Here is a 15,421-nt window from a genome sequence, read left to right on the forward strand (position 1 = left end):
CCGCCAGGCGCAGGGCGCAAGGAATCGGTGTCCAGCGCCGCCTCAGTCACCTTCGCTGCCGGCCGGCCACCTTTGGGCCGGGGGTGCCTGTGTTTTTGTCGTGGGAGAGGGGTCGCCCTGGTTTCTCCCCCGCTCGGTGATCTGGGGACCCACAACAAACCCACGTGCGCTCGGCCACCAGGAACCCTGCTTTTCCCACCGCACTGTCTGCAAGGAAGGGTGGGACGCCTTGCAGCGGCGGGGTTCCTTCGGGTCCCGCCTGGTAGGTTCAAAGACCAGGAAACTGAGCTTCCCGGCGGGGGTGGGGACACGGGCACCATAACAAACGCACGTGCGCCCAACCCTGGGCTGCCAACCCTTAGGAGCCGCCCCGCGGAACCCGGCCATTGTCTCAGCCACAGGATAGAGAGCAGCTCTGGGGGCGCCACTTGCTGGAGGAGGTCGACAAAGACATTTAAAAGGTACCACCTGGGCATCAGCACAAATTGCCAGACTTAAAAGGGAAAACGAAACAAGAGTGCAGCTAAGAAAAGATGACTGCAAGGCTGAGTCTGTCCCCAGTGGTGGTGTTTTTACTTGATGTGATCCGGACACCCCCTCATTTCCGCCTCACGGAGGTTTCTTAGGGATGGGGTTGAATTAAGGGTCTATGGGTCCCGTCCCGAAAAAGACCGTGCCTGGTACACCCTTGTCCCTGCGCTCCGGCGGGAGGGCGCGAGCACCTCTGCAGCCTGCGGAAAGAACGGTCCAATTTAAACAGCGCCCAGCGTGGTTTCATTTGCGCTTTGCTTTGTAGGTCCATGTGTCTAGCCTGCCCGGGTGTCATTAGCCCCTTTTGACTTGTTATGCGTTTTTATTAGCAAGGCCAGCCGAGGCCTCCTGTACGAGGTGGGGGCGCTATTATTTTCAGTTCGATTAGAGTTTGAGAGAAATTCCGAGGTCCGGAAAGAGAGGCCTCTCTGGTTTGTTTTGCTTACATATGCTCAGCTCCGCTTTGCAGATTTTGGCTAATCAGACCTGTTCAGGCAGCAGCAAGATGTTTGGGAGGACGAACTGGCCTTTTAGGGGTTGGTGTTGGTGCAGGAGTAAACCCTGAAGATTGTGGGAGCGGGAATGTAGGCACCACTGCTTCCGTGTGCTTGCTGAGACATTGGGTTGTGGCTTCACCTTGGCTAGTGCCGCTGGAGATGGACCTGTCTCTGGGGAGAACTGGGGATCCTTCAGCCCCACGCCACTTTCACTGAGAGTCTGGAAAGCATCCAGTGATCCCTCTTATTTTATAAGTGGAAGCGGAGACCTGTTGAGTTTAGCCACTTGTCCAAGATGAAACCGAAATCAGGACAGAGACAGGACTTGAGTGTGGGTCTCCCAACTCCCACCCTGCACAAGGCTAGGCTGACAACTAAAGGCAAAACCAGGATTCTGTGGTTGGCTTAAAAGGCAGTGGCTTTAGGCAAAACAGAGTTAAACAAAGAAAGCAATTCAGATTGAAAGGTGCACCCTTCCATTATCCCTTTCAAGAGTTCTTTATTCATTGGAGAAAAGGATAGATTTAGTAATTCCTTATTCTTCATCTGGCCTTTCATAAGCTTAGTTATTTTTCTCTCCTGGCTGCCCCCTCCCTTCAAATTGGAATAGGGCCAACTGTGGAGACTTAGATGTTTTGCCTCTCATCCCTGTGCCAGAAGGCCTTTGTTTGGGCATAAGCATGGGCTGTTGACACCAGCCCTGCTGGGTAGAAAGTATCTCTTAGCATGCTTCTCCTAAGCCACTTGTGGGAGAACAAAACATTTTTGTCATTGATTTTATTTAATTTAAATTTTTTATGAGAGTTCCATGTAAGTAGCTGCTTATTTTTGTATTTGGCATAGAAGAAGTTGGAAAACCCAAAAAACTTGGAGTCTGGGTTGCCCTACAGCTAACATGCTATTTTGCCCTGTCCCTGTTATTGCCTGGCTACATTTATTTATTTTCTTAGGGTTTCCAGAGTGTGTCTCATTTTCATGGTGATTCCACTGGACATAAGGAATTTCAGGAATCATCTGGTCAGACCCTTTTATTTTCTAGATAGAAAAATTGAGGCCCAGAGAGGAGGAATTACTTGCCTAAAGACACTCAGCAAGATGTCTGCTTTTACTGACTCTTTTTTAAAATCCTTTCCTGAGGATGTTTATCTATTTTAGTGAGAGAGAGGAATAGAGAGAGAGAAGAGAGAAGAGAGAAACATCAATTGTTTGTACACCCCCCCCCCCCAAGAAGGGGGATCAAACCCACAACCTAGGTTGTGCCCTGACTGGGAATGGAACCTGCAGGTTTTTGGTGTATGGGACGATGCGCCAACCAACTGAGCCACCTGGCCTGGGCTAGTGCTTCTCTTTGCGTAAAGGAAACTGTTGCGTCAAAGGAGTTTTTGTTGGTATGTCACAGTAAAGTCAAAGTTATGATGGTTGTTATAACAACTACCTTTAAGTCAGATAATGAATTCCTTAAGGATTCGAATAGGCTTTGGTTATTAAACAAAGCCATAGATCCCAATGGTAGATCTGGTGAGGTTATCATTGGGGATCAGTTTTCTTTAGTGTTTACTAAATGGTTCACTTTACTCTTGCTCTGGGCTCCCACAGACACCCTTTTCCCAGTAGGGAGCTGCTTTGAGTAGAATCATAAACCAAAAGGCAGCAAAAACTCAGAAGAGAGAGACCCCACTTAGCCCTGTGCTACTGAACATCTTGGGCCCTAGTTTCCTTCTTTGTGCAATGGGGGTACCTTCTGCCCAGGTTCAGTGAAGTGGAAGATGCTCAGGCCTTAGAGTCTGGGGAGCAGGTTTGAGTCATCCCTTCTGTCCCAAGTGCCTTGAAAACTAGCAGGCTGCATCCACATTGTATAATGTGAGGGAAAGAACATGCATGTATCTCCTGCGGTTGTTGGGAGTATTAAGTCATGGGACTCATGTTTAGGACTCCTCAGACCTCTTGGCAGGCTTGGGTGCTCCCCAGCTTTTTAAGTGGCAGAGAATGATGGGAGGCAAAATAGCCCCGGAGGGTAAGCCCAGTCAGTGCTCAAGGAGATCCTATGTAGTCACAAAGAGGTATGAATGTTTGCCAAACTGTTAAGTGGGCTTTGGGTAGTTGTGAAGTGCGTGTGACTCTAAGGTAAATAAACTTAGTAAAAAACAAATCAAAAACAAAACCAGAACTTTCAGGCCCAAGTGAGTGAGACCTAGTCATTCCATTCATTCACTTCATATTTACTGACAAGCAGATGGGTTGGGTGGGGGTGTCCTGTGCTCAGCCTGGAGTTATAAAGAACATGACCCATTCTCTACCCCACCACTCTTGCTCAGAACACATTTTGGTCATCCCTTAGAAATTGCTTTCAGAAAATAGATCTCATTTATCTCAATACTGACCTGGGCTGTGGGGGGTGGGGGGTTTCTTTTTTCTTCATGAGTCAAACAAGAGCAGGTGGTAAAATGAGAGCATGGAAAAGGGAAGGCTTCAAAGAGAATGTGGCTTTCTACAAATGTGAGGATGTGGTAGCATTAAAAAACGACAGCAATAAATCATTAATGAAATTCATAGTAATCTGGAACATTAGAGTCCTTAGTTTTCGCTCAGACCTGATGTCAGTGATTTGTTCAATAAGAACTGAATTGGTGGCGGGGAGCATTTTTCTTGCTTGTCTGCATGTATGCTACATGTGTTCTGAGTCTGGTAGATGTACTTTTCACGGGTTTATATGTAACAACAACATAGTTTCACATAAAAGACTGAGTCTGGTGGATGTACTTTTCATGGGCTATATGTAACAGTAACATAGTTTCACATTAACTACTGGAGTATTTAATGAATCCCCATATACAATTACTTATCCACATCTTCTCTTCTAAATCATCACTTGAAGGGACAGGTTAGCCTTCAGAATTAGTTTGGTGATTTAGATTTTGTTTATCATTCTGATTATAAGAACAAAGCATGTCCTCTGAGGACAATTTGGAAAAGTAGAAAAAAAGTATACAGAAACAGAAAAAAATACCATTATTTACAGACCATGACTGTTAACATTTGGCAATTTTCCTTCTGGTCTTCTTTTTATGGATTTGCTTTTCTCTAAATGGTTGAGAGCACATTGGATGTACTGTTATCTCTTATCTCTTGCTTTTCTTGCTTAACCTTTTCATATGTATGTCAGAGTTTACGTCTGCATTAAAGCTGTGTCTTTCATTCATCTCCAAGGTCTGGTGGAAGTATTTCATCTTTTCTAGTGGCTGAGTAGTATTCTATTGTATGTAGGTAGCACATCTTCTTTATTTAATCATCTATTGAAGGACACTCTGTTTTCATGTCTTGGCCACCATGAATAATGCTTCAATGAACATAGGGGTGCATATATCTTTGTGAATAAATCTTTTCAAATTTTTGAGTAGATACCTAGAAGAGGGGTTGCTGGGTCATATGGTAATTCTATTCTTAATTTCCTGAAGACCCTCCATCCTGTTTTCCCTAGTGGCTATACTAGTTTACATTCCCACCAGCAGCGAATGAGGGTTCGTTTATCTTCACAACCTCTCCAACACTTGTTATTACTTGTTGTGTTGATAATAGCCATTTAACAGGTGAGGTGGTATCTCATTTGCAGTTTTGATTTGCATTTCCCTAATAGCTAGTGAGGTTGAGCATCTTTTCATACATTTGTTGGCCATTTGTATGTCTTCCTGGGAGAAGTGTCTATTCAGGTCTTCTGCCCATTTTTAAATTGGACTAGAGGCCCGGGGCACGGATTTGTGCACCGGTGGGGTCCATCGGACTGGCCTGCGTGGATCTTTTGGCTCTCTGACATCCCCTGAGGGATCCTGGATTGTGAGAGGGCACAGGCCAGGCTGAGGGACTCCACGGGTGCACGATCAGGGCCAGGGAGGGACAACGGGAGGGCTTCAGGGTGTGTGCGGCCCATCTCACCCAGTCCTGATTGGCCAGACCCCAGCAGCAAGCTAACCTATAGGTCGAAGTGTCTGCCCCCTAGTGGTCAGTGCACATCATAGCGAATGGTCGAACAGTTGAATGGTTGGACACTTAGCATATTGGTTTTTTATTATATAGGATTATTTGTTCATTTGGAAAACACAAGCCAGCCATTTCTATTTTATAAGAAGTCTTAAGTCTAAGGTGGAGGGGGAAGGGCTCTGCATATGGCTTTGGGCTTAGTCCTGCCCTTGTGACCTCCAAAAACTTACTTTAGCACCCCACTTTTCAGTTTCTGTATGTGTTAAACAGCTCTAGGGTCATTTATTAATTCATTCTTCACATATTCAAATGCCCACTCTAAACCAAAGGTGCATAAAGACAGCACAGCTTTTAGAAGCTCAGAGTATGATGGAGGGTCAGGGTAACAAGAGGCTAGTTGAGGATGCTGTGGACCCAGCAGAGGGCAGCTCCCACCCCTGGAGCAGCAGGAAGAAAGACTTCCTGGAGGAGGGCCACTACTGGGTAGTCAAACACCTGTTATTTTTTCTCGATTGTAATCTACTCTGAGATTAACATGTTTGTGAATAATCAGATAATTTCCAAAGGATAGAATCCTAAAGTTAGGATTACTGAGACACACTTTAAAGGATATTATCATTTAAAAAAACTTATAGGCTTAACTCCAATTACATATAAAGTTCCAAAGTACCTAAGTGTTATATGTATCTTGTGGGAACAGTAGAAATTAAGAGCACAAGTAATTTAGGATTTAATAAATGATCCCCGGTGTAGACGTGAGCAAGGTACTTAAACTCACCCCCTTGCCTCACTGGGCCATTGTAAGGTTTAAATAAAATTATAGCTGAAGAGTCCAGGATAGTGCCAGATATACAGGAAGCACTCAGTAAATTGTTATAATTGGGATTTTCACAAGTGGCAGAAACTTTTGGTCCTAATATTTTTTTTACCACAATACCAGGCAGGAAGTTAATTAAAATGGAACCTCCTACCAGGTGACAAATTGAGAGAGAAATGATCACTCACATGATACATTACTTAAAAAGTCTTATTATGGAAAATTTCAAACATACAAAATGGTGTAATGAATCCCTATATACAATCACTTATTCTCAAGAATTACCAAAACTCACAACAGATCTATAAAACTATACTCCACCCAGATTACTTTGAAGCACATTGTGATATCAGCTCAGTCATAAATATTTCACTGAGTTGCATGATGTATATTTGAGGTATTGTACTGCTCCTGGAGCCTGTCTCTGCTTCCATAAAAACATATTTTTATTGGAGAGAGAGAGAGAGAGAGAGAGAGAGAGAGAGAGAAAGAGAAAGAGAGAGAGAGAGAGAGAGAGAGAGAGAGAATTATGAGAATCATTGAGTGGCTGCCTCTTGTTGGGGATCTCCTAACTGGGGATTGAGTCTGAAACCCAGGTATGTGCCCTGACCTGGAATCGAACAGCATCCTCCTGGTCTATAGGTGGATGCTCAAGTACAGAGCCACAGAGCAACACTAGCTGGGTCCAACCTGAGATCTTAATTTTCACTACTCAAGTGAGTTTTCCTGCCTGATCCCTTGTCCTAAAGAGACTGGGTAGAGGGAGCACTGAATTTAGTCAGGAGACCTGATTTGCAAAAGGGCTCCACTCCAGTTGTAGGCTTTTGGCAAGTGACTTCTGAACTTCTTTGAGCACATTTATAAATATTTGGTGAGGATCAAATGAAGTAATCCATGTGACAGCCCAGCAGCTCCGCATTAGTTGAGCATGAATTGGACTTGGAACCAGCCTCCTCTCCCTCAGAATCAGACTGTCCACATGAAACTGAGCTCACAGACTGACGGCCCCTCCTCACCAGGATGCATTCGGGTAGTGTTGTCACCGGTCTCTCCATCCGAAGATGTGGTCATGGCTCAGATGAGTGCCTAGCATGCCAAGCACCCCAGGTTTGCAAATCTCTCTCATCTCCTCTCACTCTGCCCCTTACCTCTGATTTACGACTGAGGGCAAGGAAGCCCAGAGAAGGTAGGGCCCTGTCAACTGTGCTTTTCATCCATGGAAAGAGACAGGCTTCCCTTGCCCATTATAATTTGGATGAGTCTTGGTCTCTCCTAACTCACCGTTGTACCCACGTAGGATTTTTTGAATCAACTAACAGAAAAATGTTGATTTGATTTAGTAATGAAATCAAAGCCCTCTCTTTAATCGACCAGGACTCTCATTATGGGAGGGCCTGCACTGTGACTTGTGTTGTCCTGCTGTCGCTCGCTGGCTGTGTGGCCTTGGGCAGGATGCATGTCACCTTGGGCATGCTGCCCTGGGACTCAACTCTCAGCTCTTTAGGCCTTTCCAGCTCTGAGATCATCAAAAGGCAAAGGGCGAAAGATATAGGTCAAGGAGCTTCTTCACACACATAATAAATGAAATCTGTTTGCTTTCAGAATCTTCAAATGGGGTAAAAAATCACTCGCTCACCTTTTGCCTTCATCCCCCCCAACCCCACTTCTCTCTGAAGTGACTGCTGTTTACAGTTAGTTGTAGGCCCTTTAGCCCTTTTGGCAAGCATTTATGTTGTATTCATGGTTATGAGCAGATACGTTTTAAAAACTCAGAAAATGGATTGCATTATGACTGCCACGTTACAAACTTGCCCTTTTCCCTTTATCAGAGGTATTTCCATATCAGTGTATACATATTCTTTTTTTCACAGTTGCATCACATTCTATATTATGGATGTGTTTGATTCATCAGTCTTCTGTTGATGGACATGAGTCTATTTTCATAAAAATATATTTCTAAGTGTACGTAGACCTTGGCCATAGAGAACAATGGTCGTAAGTGTCAGTGGCTAAATGAAGTCAATCTATCAAGCTCTGGAAAGGGTGGCAAGAGAATGGGTGCATGCACACTGAGGACCACACCCTGGAAAGCCGGAATAAAGGGCTCCCAGGAAGTTACTAAGAGGCTGACTGTTTGGATGGAAGACTATTTTTGGAGACAGGCTGCCTGGTTGGGTGCCCTTGGCTGCCAGGGCAAGAAATTGAGCTGCGTCATCGCTTCCTCCACTTTCCACTGTCTCTGGCACTTCCAAATTTGTTTCTGTTCTCAGGGTCACTGGGGACCTACTGGGAGGACTGGAACTTGAGTGAGGGAGGAGAGAGAAGCCAAGAACAGGAATATTTGATCTCAGACTCTGGAGAAGGGACTGTGCCAGTTCTGCTCTACCCTATCAGGTGGTGCATACCCATCTGGAGCGTTATATTTCCTGGGGTCCCATACAGATCATGATAAAATGGGCTACTTAGAAGGTGAGATTTCAGACACCATATTGGAGGTGGAATAAACGTGGAAACTGGGAGTTTCTGGCCTGCAGGAGATAAAATAAGAGGCACCTTCTTCATGTGGAAGAAGGATTCGAGTCACATCAGAGTGGCTGCCGTGGAGGGGAGAACCAGTCCAGGATGTGGGAAAAATTGCAGAATGGCAGATAAGGGAGAACTTGCTCAGCTGAACTGTCCAACCATGGAACAAGCTATGTCACAAGGCAAAGGGCTTCCTGTCATGTGTGTCTCCAACCAAAGTTGCAAGTGAATGTCTTTGCCCTCAGAGGATTCCTGTTTGCAGAAAGGTTGACCTAAAATGCCCCTTCCAACTTTGAGAGTCTAGGACTCTCTATCAGGAAAGAAGCAGAAAGATGCAAAAATCAGCTTGAGTGGGTGGGACAAGTTATGTACCATGTAACCGGAGTGCTTTCACGAGCTCTGGAAGGGTGAAACAAAATGGAAACCTTCAAAGGAGGCTCAAACATTGTTTCCCCTGGGTCTTGGCAAGCCTCCCCTGTCTGTCCTTGGCTTCAACTCTTCTTGACTCTATATTCATAAATTATTTCCACAGGAATAAATATATCACATACACTTTAGATGACCAGGAAATCTGGCAACCAGAAAAGAACTACATGTCCCAGGAGGATAATTGTACATTTTTTTTTTTCTCATTACAGTCTTTCTAAATTTGCATCCATCTCCTGGTTTCCCTAGCACAGTGCTGAGACACCACTCAGCTTTAATTGTAGGATTTCTCTACCCTTTGCAGCCTCTGGGAGGGTCTCTGAGCTGGAGCTGATAGCACCCACTATGTTGGATGCTTGTCCCTCGTTTTTCTGCGGATGAGGAAGAGCCTCTTGGACCAAATCTTGGTGAGGCAAACATGGCACATGTGCCTGGGCCTGAGGAGGCACTGTGTGTGTTCTCTCATCCAGTCCCCACGGCGATATTTGGTGAACTGATGTCATAGCTCCATTTGCAGTTGAGAAAATTAAGTTTTGGAGAGGTGTGATGTCTTAATTAAAGCTGAGTGACGTCTCAGCACTGTGCTAGGGAAACCAGGATATGGATGCAAATTTAGAGAACCACCTGAAGATTCACTGTTGCTAAGGAATGAAGCTGGTATTGGGTGTCGTTCTGTCACGTATCATGTTATATAGGTTTTCTCACTGCTAATAGTACTCACTCTTTTGTGTCTGAGAAGAGCTTTGCCCTTGAGTTTCATTGGGGGCGTGGCTGAATTCTTATAGGGACTATGGAAACTTTCTATCATTCCCCTAAGAACATGTGAATGGCCGAAACCGGTTTGGCTCAGTGGATAGAGCGTGGGCCTGCGGACTGAAGGGTCCCGGGTTCGATTCCGGTCAAGGGCATGTACCTTGGTTGCGGGCATATCCCCAGTGGGAGATGTGCAGGAGGCAGCTGATTGATGTTTCACTCTCATCGATGTTTCTAACTCTCTATCTCTCTCCCTTCCTCTCTTTAAAAAATCAATAAAATATATTTAAAAAAAAAAGAACATATGAATGGAAAGAACTCAATGAGCAGTCAGTCACAGGAATAGCAGGACATTTGAATCCAGCATATATTTGCTCATTTCCCTTTTTGGTAAGGGTTATTTGCATCAAGCTTGGTTTGCCCCTCCCCTCCTTTCTTTTCTTTCTTTCTTTCTTTTTTTTTGCTTGCCTTTAAAACTCTGATACCCACTTGTCCTCATTATTTGGTTATGACTGGGAATGAACACTGGTAGTGAGCATGGCCACAGATTCGTGGGTATCACTGCTCAGCTACCTTTAAATGCTTTTGGCTTGTCAATGGAACTCAACATCAACCTCGTTAAGGGTTTATCTTGCAGCTGTGCTCCTAGGCTCTTAAACAGTTTCTTCTTTTGTAAAGTTTATTTAATAACACTTTGTTTATCAAATATTTATCAAGTGCCTATTATGTGCTAGGCATTGGGAATAATTACATAAACACATACATTGTAGATATGCACACACATACTCAGTGTGTCTAGCGGGGCCTTGAAAGTTAGTGGCAGATAAATTTCCTCTCTCATCTGCTTCCTCTCTTCTCAGAGTCCTTCCTTTGTTTATTTATTCAACAAATGTAGAGTGTGCGCTGTAGCACAATGCTCATTTTTAGGACATAGACCCAAATATTCTTACAGCTCTGTTCCTTTAAGAGTTTAGTTGAAGGTGGACATACAGATATTAATTATAATATAGTGTGTTAAATTATGATTGGGGTGTATGTAGAGATTGGGAAGAAGGTGCAAAGAGTTTGGGAAAGCTTTCTGGAGGAGGTGATACCTAAGTTGGGTCTTAGAGAGCAGTAGCTGTTAGCCTCTGGGCAAAGGGCTTTGAAGGAAAGTGGGTGCAGGAACAAAGATGTGGGGTGAAGAATGGCTTGTCATATGTGTGGGGGGATCACTAAAGGCTGATGTTCCTGGAGAGAAATACACAAGGAAAGAAGTGGTGAGGGATGAGGCTGGAACCATTGCATACATTATCTAATATAATTTTCATAACCTCTCTATGTGGCATATACTATTATCATCTCCATTTAATAGATGAGGAAACAAAGGCTGAGGGAGGCTCGGAGATTTGTTCACTCAGACAGTGAGCTGAGTGGGTGAGTTGAGGTGCATGGACTTGAATATATGCTTGCTTGCTCAGCGCCCCAGCAGTGCCTGCAGAGGCAGGTTGGGAAGGTTTGGTTTGCTGGCTAAGGTGCTTGTTCCCTCTCTATTAATCTCTCAAGGGTAATACTCTTGCTGAATCCTTTTTCTTCCACCTGGCTCATAGTGTTTTCCAACTTACAGTTAAATTGGAATGAGTAGGTCTGGTGTTGAAGCCTCTTCTGAGTCTTGGTTCTAGTGTTTACAGTCCTTTTCATTTAGAAAACCAGTAGTCCAGAAATCTTAAAAAAAAGAAAGAAAGAAAGAAAGAAATAAGACCCCAAGCCTTTATGTGCCTAACCATGTGTGATGGGAGAGGGAGAAGGTTAATCCACTTTCTTAAAAGTTCCAGGTTCATTTAGTAGCCCAGGCATTACCTGTAAATCCCTTAGTTCAGATAAGCCCTTCAGGGACTGGAGAGGAAGCAATCAATGTGGGTTGGAAGAGTCTGGAGCAGGTGGGACTTGAGCTGTCCTTTAAGGACGAGTAGGATCAGAAAGATGGAAGGCCTGGCAATGACTAAAGTTATTTTGTCTCACCCAATGATAAATGGGATGCCTCTGGCTCATTCTCCCCATCCCCCAGGATAATGTCTGCATTGGATTTGGCTCTTGTGTGGGAGAGGTTGTAAGGGTATCCATTCATTCAAAATAAGGTTTATTGAAAACTAATCAATTGAGAACACAAAGACAAGATGATGAAACTACAGAATGAAATAGAAAGGGCAAATTACACAGCTAAGGGAAAAATTGATGATACAAACAACCTCTTTAGAGAAAAAGTTAATAAAGGAACAGAGTAGAATCAACTGAAAAGTGACTAACAGAGAGGAAGATTTGAAGAAAATTGCAGTATATGCTGAGAAAAAAAATTCACCAGAGAAAATCAGAGATTTAAAGGTTGTACAAGGATGATCCCTCAGAAGGGTAACTGGGACATCTGTGGAAACACAGGCACTTTTGCTTACGTTCCATTGACCAAAACATAGTCACATGGACCTACTTGGTTGCAAAGGAGGCTGGGAAACATCTCCAGCTGGGTGGCCTTGTGCCCTCTTAAAACTCAGGGTTTTTCCATTACTGAAAGGGAAATGAGCAAATGGATATTGGGAGCAATTCATCTCTGCCACAAGGAAAAAGTAATGTTGACCTCAGACTTGATCTGCAGCAGAAGAAAAACTTGAGAACATGGAGAAGAAATATTTAGAGATCTGAGGGAAAAGGCAGTGTGACTGAAGACTTTTACACTTAATTAAGTCACTCTGCAAGGATAAGGCAGCCAGCCATTCTCATATATGCAAGAACTCCAGGATTATAGCACATATGAGCCCTTCTTGGGAAAAACCTACTTGTGATGAAAAAGATTAATGAAAAGCAAACTTAGGAAGGCTTGGTTAAAGGTTATTTGGTGAGCCCTTCCTCTGCTCAAACAGAGCAAAGCTAAGTCAAGGTGGGCAGTAGAAATAGAATATGACAAAGTAAAAAGAATGTAACAGAAATGGAGAGCTGGGGAGGAAGTGGGAGAACCACATAAGTGCTAACTCTCCCTCTCATACTGACTAAATAGGGTGTTAAAGTCATGACTGCAACCTTTCGATATTATTATTATTATTTTAACTTAGAAGGATCCTAAGGAAGTACTATCTTTTGGTGGAGAAATGTGTTAAAAGTTCAGCTTTTCTGTTATTTTTCTTTCCTGTAGAATTAAAATGAAGTTTAAAGATAAAAAAAAAAAAGCTATTTTAACCCTCGCCGGTGTGGCTCAGTTGGTTGAGCATCATCCTATGCCCTGAAAGGTTGCCAGTTTGATTCCCAGTCAGGGCACATGCCTGGGTTGTGGGCTTGATTCCTGTTAAGGTGAGTACAGTAGGCAGCTGATTGATATTTCCCTCTCATATCAATGTTTCTCTCTCTCTCTCTAAAAATCAATAAAAAACCTTTAAAATAGTTATTTTATAAAGCAATTCTATACATTCTTTTTTTAAAAAAAATTATTTATTTAAATCCTTTATTGTTTTTAAAGAATTACATATGTCTCTTTTCCCCACCATTGATCGCTCCCTGGCCACTTCCACCCCCCCAGCACATGCCCTCACCCCCCTACTGTCTGTGTTAATTGATTATGCTTATATGCATGCATACAAATCCCTTGGTTGATCTCTTACCTCCCTCACTATCACCCTTTCCTGCCTTCTCTCTGAGGTTTGACATTCTGTTTGATGCTTCTGTGTCTCTGGATCTATTTTTGTTCATCAGTTTATGTTGTTTATTATATTCCACAAATGAGTGAGATCATGTGATATTTATCTTTCTCTGACTCACTTATTTCACTTAGTGTAATGCTCTCTAGGTCCATCTATGCTGTTGCTAATGGTAAGAGTTCTTTCTTTTTTACAGCAGCACAGTGTTCCATTGTGTAGATGTACCACAGTTTTTTAATCCAATCATCTGCTGATGGGCACTTAGGCTGTTCATTCTTCTATCCTTCACACTTCTATCCAGGTGAAAATTTAGTAACATGGGAAGAATTTATTAACCTATTTTTTGTGGATGGAAGGATCTTAGTTGACATTTAGCTGTGTATAATTTTGTGTGTTGATTGATTTTTAAACAAATAATGAGCTGGTCTTATTTGAATAAAACCACTGAGGCTATTCTAAAATGCACTGTTAAATTCTAATACTCAGAGTGGGAAGAGCTGGGTGGAACTTTCATGGGGAAGTTGGCAAGTCAGTTATGTGAACACCAAAGTGTAGACAGAACAAAACACTTTATAAATCAGGTGAACAATTGGGTGTTGGGGCCAGAGGAGAATGGGGCAGATTTTACAAAGGAGATAGAGTTGAACTGAAAGTTGGAGGATGAGAAGAGTTCTGATAGGTTGAGAATGAAGAAAGGGCATTGGATCCACACACAAAGCCCGGAGAAGTGAAAGTATGCAGCATGTCTGGGTAGTGGGGAGTAATTTGTTATGGTTGGAGCACAAGAGATAAATGAAAGAATAGCTACTGTTCATTAAGTGCCCACAGGCACCAAAGTATGACACACAGATACCTCTGCCCAACAGCTTACAGAATGGGTATTATTAGCCCTATGATACAGATGAGAAACGGAAATTGAGAGATTTATCTGCCCAAAGTGCACAGTGGTAAGATTGTGATTTGAACCCCTGAGCTGCCTGTACTCCTAAGCACATGGTTCTTCTGTGCTATGACTTGTAGTGCATGGGAGATCTGAATTAGACAACTTTGTGAACACAAAGTATAAACATACAAATAAATGTAAAAAACTACTGTATAGGTTAATTATTCATAGATAAGTCTATTTTATATACTTACATACATGTGGACCTATGAAATAGAAATATATTTTACATGTAAATTTTATAGGTAAATCTTTAGGTAAATATAAAAGATTAAATTATGGTTCAGACTCTGCTATCCGGTGACCCCAAGTTACTTGATCTGAACCCTAATTTCCTTATCCCCAAAGGGATAATAATGGTAGGGCTGTCTACTCCCAGATTTGTTTTTATGTTCAAATTAGATCATAGATGTGAAAAGTTGAGGAAGTATAAAAGAGCTACACAGAAGGGTTTGTTATTGCTGAAGCATTCCTTGCTCTTCTGTGAACTCACAGACGTCTGTTAAAGTGCCCACAGGTGTCTCTAAAAACTCCCACAGTCATTGATTGGGTTCCTGTAGGCTTGCAACAAACAACTGGTTAACAGGCGAGAAACTGCGCTCTCCTGACTCAGATAACCAGCTAGGGCAGTGGTCGGCAAACTTGTGGCTCGGCAAAATAAAACTTAAACTATATAGGTAGGTACATTGTTATTAACTTAATTAGGGTACTCCTAAGGCTTAGGAAGAGCCACACTCAAGGGGCCAAAGAGCCGCATGTGGCTTGCGAGCCTAGGTTTGCTGACCACGGAGCTAGAAGCTATGGTGGGAGGTAGAAAGGAGGGAGGAGGCAAGCAGTTGGCCTGCCTTCAGGCTTGCTGGGAAAGTCTGGGCCAGAGAGTTGAGTTGGGATGGCTGTCAACAGCTTGGTGAGTTATACAGGGCAGAGCAGGGTGCTCCAGACATGCCAGGCTACAGGGAGGAATCTCAGAGCTGCCAGGCAAGCAGGCCCTGCTGTCTATCTGGTAGAGGCTCATAGTCTAGAAAAGGGATGGTGTGTGTGTGTGTGTGTGTGTGTGTGTGTGTGTGGTGTGTGTGTGTGTGTGCGCGCACGCGCGCGCCCAGGTAACCACTTAGCCACTGTTGTTCTCCCAAAGAAAAAGGGCTTGGAATGTCAAGTCCAGGAGAGGTGATAGGTCTCAACAACAACAAGCAAAAGAAAATCACACAGTGCTGACCAGCAAAGAGAGCTAGTTTCATGCAGAACAGGAATAAAAAAGGCTAGACAGACTGGCAGGGACTTCAGGCAGGAGGCA

General features: G+C 43.5%; 1 protein-coding gene across 3 annotated transcripts in view; it reads left to right on the forward strand.

Moving 5' to 3' along the window:
- ST6GAL1 (ST6 beta-galactosamide alpha-2,6-sialyltranferase 1) overlaps positions 1 to 15,421 on the forward strand; it is a 123,953-nt gene that overhangs the window by 381 nt on the left and 108,151 nt on the right. Inside the window, exon 1 of one of the 3 annotated variants that reach the window (XM_006765849.2) lies at positions 382 to 461. The exons of the other annotated variants lie outside the window; for them this stretch is intronic. The gene's annotated coding sequence lies outside the window, so the exon portion shown is untranslated. Of the gene's footprint in view, positions 1 to 381; positions 462 to 15,421 lie in introns of those variants that run through there. 3 annotated transcript variants of the gene reach the window in all.

This window comes from Myotis davidii, unplaced genomic scaffold (genome assembly GCF_000327345.1).
Source record: "Myotis davidii unplaced genomic scaffold, ASM32734v1 scaffold41, whole genome shotgun sequence".
NCBI lineage: Eukaryota > Metazoa > Chordata > Mammalia > Chiroptera > Vespertilionidae > Myotis > Myotis davidii.